The 10,223-nt window shown below is 42.4% G+C and overlaps 1 protein-coding gene across 1 annotated transcript in view; it reads right to left on the bottom strand.

The window, feature by feature from the left end:
- The window catches only part of HECW1 (HECT, C2 and WW domain containing E3 ubiquitin protein ligase 1), a 321,373-nt gene that overhangs the window by 191,048 nt on the left and 120,102 nt on the right, over positions 1 to 10,223 (bottom strand). The gene's annotated exons all lie outside the window — the stretch shown is intronic.

The following is a 10,223-nucleotide window of genomic DNA, read 5'->3' as shown; positions in this document are numbered from 1 at the left end:
GGCCACACCACAATCCCTTCTCCTCCATTCTCTTTTCAGGATCTTGGACATGCATGCACATGCACCCGGTGTGAGTTTAAGCCACTGGGCCTGGGACTCAAACTGCGGTCGACTACATGGGAGTATAGTGACATGTTCATTATGCCAACTGCTGGTCTCCAAAATTTTTTTTTAAATAAGATTTTGCTACAGGGCACATGCACTCACTGGAGATACAGAGAGAGCAGAGAGAGAGAGAAAATGAGAAATTCCCCCCCCCAGGAGGGATGGTTACATTGCAGTCTCTTCACCTCCATTCTCCTCTTAGGATTTTGGGCACACACACACACATATACCCAGTGATAGTTTCAAGCCACCGGGTCCAGGACTTGAACAACGTTTGGCCATGAGGGAATCAAGTGCCTTAAACCATCATGCCACCTGACAGCCCAAAGCAGCTGGCCAACCATACAGTTTTAGTTCAGGCTCCAGTAGTTTGAAAAATCAGAAATGTATGCATGAATGCCCAAGATACCAACAGGACGGAGAAATGGAGGCGCAGGGATTGCAGCCTGACTGTGTCCCACTGAAGCTTTCTCCACTCTCAGCCTCTCTGCCTGACAATAGCATGTACTCTCTCGCAACCGAAAAAAAAGTGTTTTGCTCTCTCTGCCTGTCCTCTCACTATAATTAATCTCAGATTCTGGTAGAGCATTAGATTTTACTCTGTCAACCACCAGAACCAAACGGTGAGGATGTCCCTGGAGTCACAGCGTTGTGCTGACCAGGGGACACAGGTCTGCCACTTTTAGATCTGGGGGTCTTCTCCAGCATCGTTATGTGAAAGAGCCCAAAAAGCTAGGAGCAAATCCTTCCGTTTTTAAAAAAATAAAGAGCTTTTACAGGAATCATGGCTGTGGTGTGCACGTATTGTAGTTTCTAAACCTAGAAAACTCCTGCGCTTGGTCCTCCTCAGGGCCCTACCTGTTCACGGCCAGAAGCTTAGGCCAGTGCTTTGTTATTTCCTGTTTTCTTATCTGTCTCCCTGCTCCCCATCTCCCTCCATTTCAGACAAGTGGCTTCATGAGGATGAAGATTTTTCTCACTCATGTTTCTGTGCTTAGTGGTTAGCCCAGAGGAGCATACCGATAAATATTTACTGAATACATAAATGAATTATTGAAATCGTAGTCTACACAAAGAGGCACAGAATAACTCTGTTCTGAGCAGAACTCTAAGGTTAGGGTCCAGAATACTGCACACGCCAGGCTCAACTATGGTGGGCAAGTGATAGCGTGTTGTGTGTGAGGCTGGAGTCAGATGGGAGGCCGGGGCTTGGCTGTGGACCAGCCTGAACAGGCCGGGTGCAGCAGCATGTGCCAGTAATCCTAGCTAGCTGGGAGGCCGAGGCAGAGGCTGCAAGGGTGAGATCCTGCCGAAATGCCATTTTACTCTCTCTCTCTCTCTTTTCCACTCTCCTTCTTTTGCTCTCATTAAAAAAAGAAGAAAAAAAAAAGAATACTACATGTACTGCCAGGATGGATTGGGAAGGACAGTTCAGGGAAAAGAGGATTAGAGGCAAGAGGCTTTGAGCATCACAAAACAATTAGCCAGGTTAGGAGTGAGACAAAACGTGGCTGTGGATTGTCAGGAGAAGAAATTCCTTGTCATGTCTGTATCTAACCTTCAGCTTCTCCAGAGACCCCTTTCCCTCAGAAACCCCTTTCCCACTCCACCCCTGACTTTGTGGGATGGAGACAGAATTTAAAGTTTGCAACAGTCAGAAGCCCTATATAATAGCCCCTTAAAAATCATTCTAAAACCCTCTAGTTTTTCAAGGGCGACCTTGATCTCTTGCATGTAAATAAATCGTGTGTACAATTTTAGCTCCAGCACTCAAGTGTACTTCACATTTATTCCGTTTTATCTGTAGCATATGATTTATAGCTTCTACAAATCAGAACATATTCTGAAATTCTCCTCTAAGAAGAGACTAAAAGAAATATTTATGAAGGAAACAAATACAAAAACTAGAATTTTGTGCTAATTACCTCAGACTTCCTGCTTTCTTAGCACACCTGGGGTTTTTCGTTTAGAAACTGATTTTCAGAATTTTAGGGACTGAGAGTTGGAATTCTGTCATAACACAGGATTATTGATAAAATTTATTTTTTATTGTTTAGGTTGTACAGATGATAAGTTGCAAGAACAAATAATGGACGTGTTAGTAATTCACAAAAGGTCTTACGGTTATTATAAAACCCATGTCACAAAACAAAACAAAACAAAACAAAAAAACATCGTGACACCTTTCCGGAATGAGGACTAGAAATGGGAGCAGGTTGAGGAGTACGATTGTGGGGGCAGGATCTGGTGAGACCATGAAAGCGAGGGTTCTGACTGAATTCTCAGAAGGCCCCATTTTCTTGCAATTTGATGGAAATGGCTCTGAGCTTTTCTCAGGTCCCCTCTTGCTTGTGTGGAGGTAATTCGGTATATAGTATGAATAGTAGAAAACTACAGGTAAGAAAAAAATCATGTCTTGGAAAGAAATCCTGCCATTCTAAGGTCTGTTCCGGGTCTTCTCTGTCTGGGAAAATGACTGTCAAATCTCTCAAACACCTCAGTGGGGGAGCCACCTCAGAAGAGCAGTGTAGTCTATTCCAGCATAAAAAAAGGAGGGTACACTCTCTAGTCCTCCATTAACTGTGTGATATTCCTTTTCAGCATATTTTCAGAGCAAAATTGAGACTCCTCTAGACACAGGAGATGAAAGGGAACCTTTGGCAACTTGACATACCTCCCCCCCCCATACTGATAATACATTGCAAATGATGCATTTCAAAAGCAGTTTCAGTCAGCTGTTGGTCTTGCCATTTAATCTCTGCCAAACACAAGGGCACAAGATCATTTATTATAAAACTAAAGTGTCTTCTATATTAATGGGCTTGTGTTTGACAATTCCAGACAGCTGGCCACACCAGTCAGCTACATCTGGATTTATTTTGCAGCTAATTTGGTTGGAATATTACCCAGAAGGTTTTCATAATCCTATTTGTTTCATTATGATTTTAAATTTTTGGTTTTGAGCATCTATTTTTAAAATTCCTGGAACAAATACTACTACACCCATACTTCATAACTTGGAATTCCGGGGGATATTCACATATCTGTCCTTGCAGGAGACCTAGACTGGTCTGAGGGAAAACCTTAACCCTTCTGGAGCGCCATTTTTGCACACATTCCCAGGGAAATGTCCTATTGTCATTTTTTTTTTTCTGTAGAAGAATGTCAACTCTACCTTTGCTTAAGAGTCTGACAGAGTAAATGAGCCTGAACATGAATATATAGAAAGCTAGTTCAAATTTTTCTTGGTCCTTTGGCAAAGAACTTTACTTTGAACTTTATGTTATTCAGTTATTATCGAAAGCTAGGTTGCAGGGACACTGGATTAAGGTGGAGGAAGAAGGAGAAGACTCTGATGTGTTCACTTGTAATTTCTTATCGAAAGACCCAGAAGGTACAGAATAAGAAGTGAAGAATAAGCGTACAGTAGCAATCTGAAGGATAGGAATTATCCAGTATAACAAGATCCTGATAGAATTTCCACAAATTTCAGTGTTGATGAAGACAGCAGTGGAAATACATTCTTGGATTACCATGGTCCAGACTGGACATTTGGGGCCCTCTTTCCTTCAGGCTAGATGGCCTCAAATACACTAGGAACATAACATTCTGTGTCTTCCCCTCACCCCAGTGGCCTTTGCCCTGCTGCTTGGACTTTGCCTTCTGACCCTGCAGGAGTTATTCCTCAAATACCTGTTTTCTCTATCCAGAGGCTGGAGTCGCCTGTCCTCAGCATGGGCGGATGAGAGAACCAGATGGTGGCCACTGCACCATAGGGGAACGCTCCTGGGGCAGTGTCTTGGAAAACAGGTGCAGGGAACTGCGTGCTCAGAACTTCAGAGGGTCTCACTTCCTTGATTCTCACAAGAACAGCTGCAGACTCTGTCTGAATCCCCAAACCTCAAGGAGATCCAGAAGGCAAAGGAGGGGGGGTCTCACCTCAGTCCGGCAGACTGGGGATGATGCTTTCCGGGTTCCAGAGAGTGGGAGGGGGATGTGAACACCTACCATTGGCCATAGACCTGATGAAGAAGCCTGAATGTTCCCAGTGGATGGTAGGTAGGCTGACAGCAGTTTACTTCCCCTGACCGTGGTGAATTGTAGGTAGGGGGAGATTTCTTGTTTTTGATGTATCATCAGGGGGAGAAATAAAAATATCATGGGGCTTATTTTTATTTTTATTTTGCTGGAGGGAGTGTGTGCTCACAAAAGAGAGAGAGAGAGACAGAGAGAGGGAAAGGAGAAAGCATCTCTTATGGGGAACAGTCACACTGCCATCCCTTCTCTCTCCAGCCTGTAGGGACTTGGGGCACACATGCACACGAGCCCAGTGTGTTTCTCAGGCCACTGGGTCTGAGATTCAAACGGCACGTGCAGCCATGTGTTATCTGGCTGCCTGACCCACCAGGCCGTGGAGCCAGCCTACGGTGCTCTCTTCCCCACCCCACCCCACTCACTGCAAGCACATATGCCTTCTAGCAAATCAAATCAAAAGACAAAATAGCAAGAAATGCTATCCAGGATGTAAAGAAAGAACTCTTACATACTGTCAGTGGGATCGTAAATTAGTACCACCACTATGCAAAACAGGATCCAAGTTCCTCAAGACTAAAACCAGAACAGCCATACACGAGAAACACTGTAATACGCAAGGGGAAGGTAGCATGGGCAAGAACAGCGGCAGCTTACCTTTGCAAATGATTTCTACACAAAATAGAAGGAAAACAGAAAACATACATGATAGGTGTCCCTCGTAAGACAGAGGGCATGAAAAATAAAGTGTAGAGGGGTATGCGGAGAAAATTAAGTCGTGTGTTTTTCAGACCTAGCGCACACACGTCTCCTTCCTCATCAGGCCCATGGCATTTCATGGCCCCACACCTTTTCACACGCTGTCTCTTCCACCAGCCTCACCTTCCTTCCCTCCCAACTAGCAAAGTCTCATTCATGCCACGTCGGCAGCCCGAACACTTCTTCCTCCAAAAGCCAACACAGTTGCTATGGACCCCTCATTACCGTTTTCTATACTTATCAGCACAATGGGTTTTATATTCCAGTACTGGAAATTTAGAGAGCATTACAATTTATGGGGCCAGCAGGCGGCGTTGTTGTTAAGGCACTGGACTTTCACATGGTTGACCATGGTTCAAGTCCTAGACCTGGCATCTTAAAACTTGTGCTGGGCATGTGTGTGTGTGTTCCCAAAATCCTGATAGGAGTATGGAGGAGAAGGGATTGTGGTATGGCCATCCTTCTTGGGGTTGATTTCTCACTTTCTGTCTCTCTGTCTCTGTCTCTCCAGCAAGCACAGGTGCTCTATAGCAAAAATCTCTATAAAAATTTGCAATACAGCAGCTATGAGTTCTAAATGACAGGGCTTATATTTCATTTATATCTATAACCCCTACCTACCATAGTTTCTGATATACCACTAAGACCAATAAATACATGAGAACTTCAGGAAAAGAATAGGTGACAACGTCTTTTTATAACAAGACCTTTAACAGTTTGCCCAGAAGACAAAAAGAGAAGAGAGAATGAGGAAATGAGAAAAGGAAGAAATACAGATTGAAAGCCTACTATGCTCAAAATATTAACTTACTAATTACACCAAAGAAGCATTTGAAATCTTATTAATCCTTTTCAAAGAATTGCACTTTTAGCATATAGCCACAAACTAATGAAGTGACTTTTGGGACATACTTTAATGGCTATAGAGAGGAATTCTTCATAAGAGATTAGTATAGCACCAGCAGCTCTCAATTTAAAAGTGAATACGCAAAGTTTATTGACAAAGTTTATTGATTTGAGGAAACTTAATAGTACTTCCCTTTAGAAACAATTTGTCTTAGTCCCTGGACTGCCAAGGCTCATTTAACACAGAAGGTAGCTAAATTATATCAATAGCTGAGCCAAGTTGCAAAAATTATAAGCTAGGTGTGGTTCCACTCCATCTCCGTGTAGCGTGAGGTTCACTTACCCAGTATGATACTTCCTGATTATTTCACAGACGTATGTGCTGGGAATCAACTGCTCTGAAAAGTGTACCATGCAATGAAACAATGGAGGCCACTGATAGTCTAACTACTGCGAAGCCTAATTACTCATCAAAATACGGTCTTTAAGGAAAGCGTGTGCTCCCTTCTGCTATAGGACTCGGAGTGTTTATTTTCCACATGGTAGTGGGAGCCCAGGATTACTCTCTCTGTCCCTGGAATCACGTGGGGTTTATGATCAGGCTCTCATGTGCTTGAGGATTAGAAAAATAAACAAAGTTGTCTTGGGGACATACATCAAGGTGTCAATCCAAGTTTCTACTGGTTTATGTAATAAAACCATAAGGAGATGATAGGACAATAGCAATATGTCAAAATATTTCAACACTTACACGTTTTTTAAAAACAAGTGATGGTAGGGAACCAGCAGTTAGTGTAATGGCTATGTCGCTGGACTCCCACGTAGTCGACTGTGGTTCGCGTCCCGAACCCGGTGGCTTAAAACTCACGCCGGGCGCGTGTGCGTGCGTGCCCAAGATCCCGAGAGGAGAATGGGGGAGAAGGGATTGCAGCGTGACCATCCCCCCTGGGGGGTGATTTCTCGCTTTCTGTCTCTATGTCTCTCTCTGTCTGTCTGGCAAGCGCACGTGCCCTATAGTGAAAATCTGTGCCAAAAAAAACAACAAAAAAAAAACCCAAAAAAACAAACAAGTGGTGGTAGTGCACCTAGAATGGCAAAGATGAGATCAGGGCTATAGCAGAACCAATCCAATCTCATGAATATTTATGTCAAATAATATGATTGAAACACCTTCTTTCCACTTCTCAGATGTAAGCCTTTGTTTCTGGTGATATCAGCCCCAGGAAGCATATACATTTTCATAGTGTATCCTACTCTGGAGGGCTCCTTTACAGTACATTTCGAGGCTGTTTCCTGGGTGGTTGCTATCTTGCTTGATTTTATGCTTACACCGCACATTACTATGGTGATATACACCACACTTTGTACTGGTCTGAGAAGCAGATAAACACCTGGGGTCTCCTGTAGACTGAGTTCGGAGAACCCAAATGTCCTGGGAGGTTTCTTCAAACTAAAAGTGTTTCAGGTCCCTTGCCCATTTAAAAAAATGGGTTTATTATTATTATTATTATTTCATATTGAGCTGTTTGAGCTCCTCATCTTTTTTGGATATTAACCACTTATCCCATGTACAGTTTGCAAATATCTTCTCCCAGTTTGTAGGTTGTCACTGCATAGTGTTGTTTGTTTCCTTTGCTTTGAAGAAGATTTTTAGTTTTACATTTGTTACCTGTACTTTTGGGTCAAATCTGAAAAATAATTGATGAGTTCAGTGTTTTCTCCTTATGATTTCTTCTAGTAGCTTTAGAATTTCTGATCTTATATTTTGATCATATTGAGTTGATTTTTGTATGAGTCATGATCCAATATAAGCATTCAATTTCATTTGTGTGTGGAAATCGAGTTTTCTCAACACCATTTATTGGAGAGCCTATGCTTTTCCCATCGCATATCCTTGGCATCTTTATAAAAAAAAATCAGTCTATTGTGCATGTGTGAACTTATTTCTTCTCAAAAAAAGACATATAAATGGCCAACAGGGCGCCAGCAGGTGGAGTGGTGGTTAATGGTACTGGACTCCCACATGGCTGACAGTGGTTCAAGTCCCGGACCTGGCAACTTTCTCACTTTCTCTCTCTCTCTCTCAATCTCTCTCTCTCTCTCTCTATGTCCCTCTCTGGTCTTATGAAAAAGAAATAAATAAATCAAGTTAAATAAAATAATTCTTTAAAAAGATGGCCTTAACATATATAAAAAAAGACTTAACATCATTAATCATTAGGGAAATGTAAATTAAAAACACAATTAGGCATTATCTTACACCTGTCAGAGTAGCTATTACCAAAGGATGAAAAATATCAAAAGTTGGCAAGAATGTGGAGAAAGGGAATCTTGAACACTGTTGGTGGGAATGTAAATCAGTACAGTAAATTACGGAAACAATGCAGTGGTTCCTTGAAAGACTACAAGTAGAATTATCATATAATCCAACCATCCCACTTCTGGGTATTTATTCATAAAATTTGAAACCAGTTTGTCAAAGATGTCTACAGTCCATGTTCACAGCAGCACTATCAACAATAGCCAAGTTATGGAATCAGCCTGCATTCATCAACAGATGGATGGATGAAGAAAAGGCGGTATAGCAGTACAGTAAAATACTATCCGGTTTTTAATAAGAGGGACCTTTCTGTCACTTACAACAATGTGGATGGAATTGGAGAATATTATACTAAGTGAAATGTCAGGTATAAAGGACTAATCCCACATATTCTCACTTACATGTGGAATCCAAAACAACCAAACTCATAAAGACAGAGTAGAATGGTGGTTACAGAGACTGGGAATGGGGGAATGGGAAGATAATAGTCGAAGGGTACAAAATATTTGATATGGAGGTTTTTTTTTTAATTGTTAAAAGAATAAACTTCAAATGTTCTCATCATAAAAAATATTAAGTATCTGAAGGGACGGTATGTTAACTAGCTTTATTTCATTATTCCACGTTGTATTCATAAATAATAGCATTACTTTGTAATCTATAAATTTATATACTTATAAAGTGTCAATGCCAATAAAAAATGCTTCAGATGAGAAGTTATTTGACTTCCAGGGTTGGCCAACCCCAATGTCATGAGCCAACAGACCAGTCCCACCAATGGCCCAGGCACATCTCTGCTGTGAGTTGACCATGTCTGGCAAGAAACTGCCTCACTAAATGAGTGGCTATCCAGTGGCAAAGGCCAAACCAGCATGTGGAAGCTTTTCCAGCATCAGCTTCATTTTACTTTCCTTCTCCTCTGTTTTGTGTGTGTGTGTGTGTGTGTGTGTGTGTGTGTGTGTGCGTTTAATGCATTTCTGCTTTGTCCATGTAGCCTGAAGTTCATTTTTTTTTCCTAAATTAATTTAGCTGACTCTCTAACCTCAACAACTGACCATCACGTAGCAGTGCCTGGGGTTGACTTTTCTGAGTGCTCTTTTTTGAGGATGGCCCATACACATGGCCCTGGAAGAGTGACATGGCACTCAGGGTACTTCTCCATACTTCCATGCTTAAATCCCTGTCCCACCCATAAAGTGACAAGCATCATGCTCCACTCTGCATGGCTAGGGAAGAGAAACATGGTCAAGCCAGCCAAGTACCCATGGGGGCCAGCAGATGGCATAGTGGTTATGTTGCTGAACTCCCATATGGCCAACCAGGGATCAGGTCCTGGACCCAGTGGCTTGAAACCCACACTGTGTGGTGTGTGTGTGTGTGTGTGTGTGTGTGTGTGACTAAGATCCCAGGAGGAAATGGAGGAGAGGGGTTTACAGTATGGCCATCTCCCCTGGGATGTGATTTTTTACTTTCCCTCTCACTGTTTCTGTTTCTTTCTGGAGAGTGCACACGCCCTAAGGCAAAAACCTGTGGGGGGAATGCACACAGTCCCCCTTCTCCCCTCTCTGCCCTCCCACTGTGTGTCCCCTCATGGTAAATGTGACCAGCACCCAGGCCTGCTGGACTCCTCAGGATGGAGGCAACCAGGCCTCAGGACCTGACAACTGCTCAGGGACGCGTGCTTATTACCACGGCTTCCGGAAGCCTCGGAACTTGGGAAATGGCAATATGGTATTTAGTTTAGCCAATGTCCCTTCTGAATCATTAATATTTCAGTTCAAATGCTTTCTCTATTTTTTTCTTTTTACATAGAAACTAATGTCTTTTTTACTTTCATTAGCATGACAAAATCCTGGCTTTTTTTTTTTTTTGCTTTCTTTCAGCTTCCCCAGTTGGTCATTTTTAATTCATATGAAAAGAGAAAAGAATGTCACTGCTAAATAAGATTTCAGCTGGCCTAATCAGATGTCTTGGGAACTAAGAAGCACCGTAAAAATAAAAACTAGATTGTATTTAGAAAAGGATGCCTGCAGGACTGAGCAGAGCCACAAAAGAGGAAACAAAGCTGTGCTTTAAATCCTGGATCAGCAACCAACTGTGCGAGTACATTTTTTAGGCTCTCTGGACACTGGCCTCGTTTGTATAATGAAGAGAAGGGAAA

The sequence above is a fragment of the Tupaia chinensis genome, unplaced genomic scaffold (assembly GCF_000334495.1).
Source record: "Tupaia chinensis unplaced genomic scaffold, TupChi_1.0 Scaffold000249_1, whole genome shotgun sequence".
NCBI classification, from domain to species: domain Eukaryota; kingdom Metazoa; phylum Chordata; class Mammalia; order Scandentia; family Tupaiidae; genus Tupaia; species Tupaia belangeri.
Note: the sequence above shows the minus strand (reverse complement) of the source record. Positions and strands in the feature narration are given on the sequence as shown.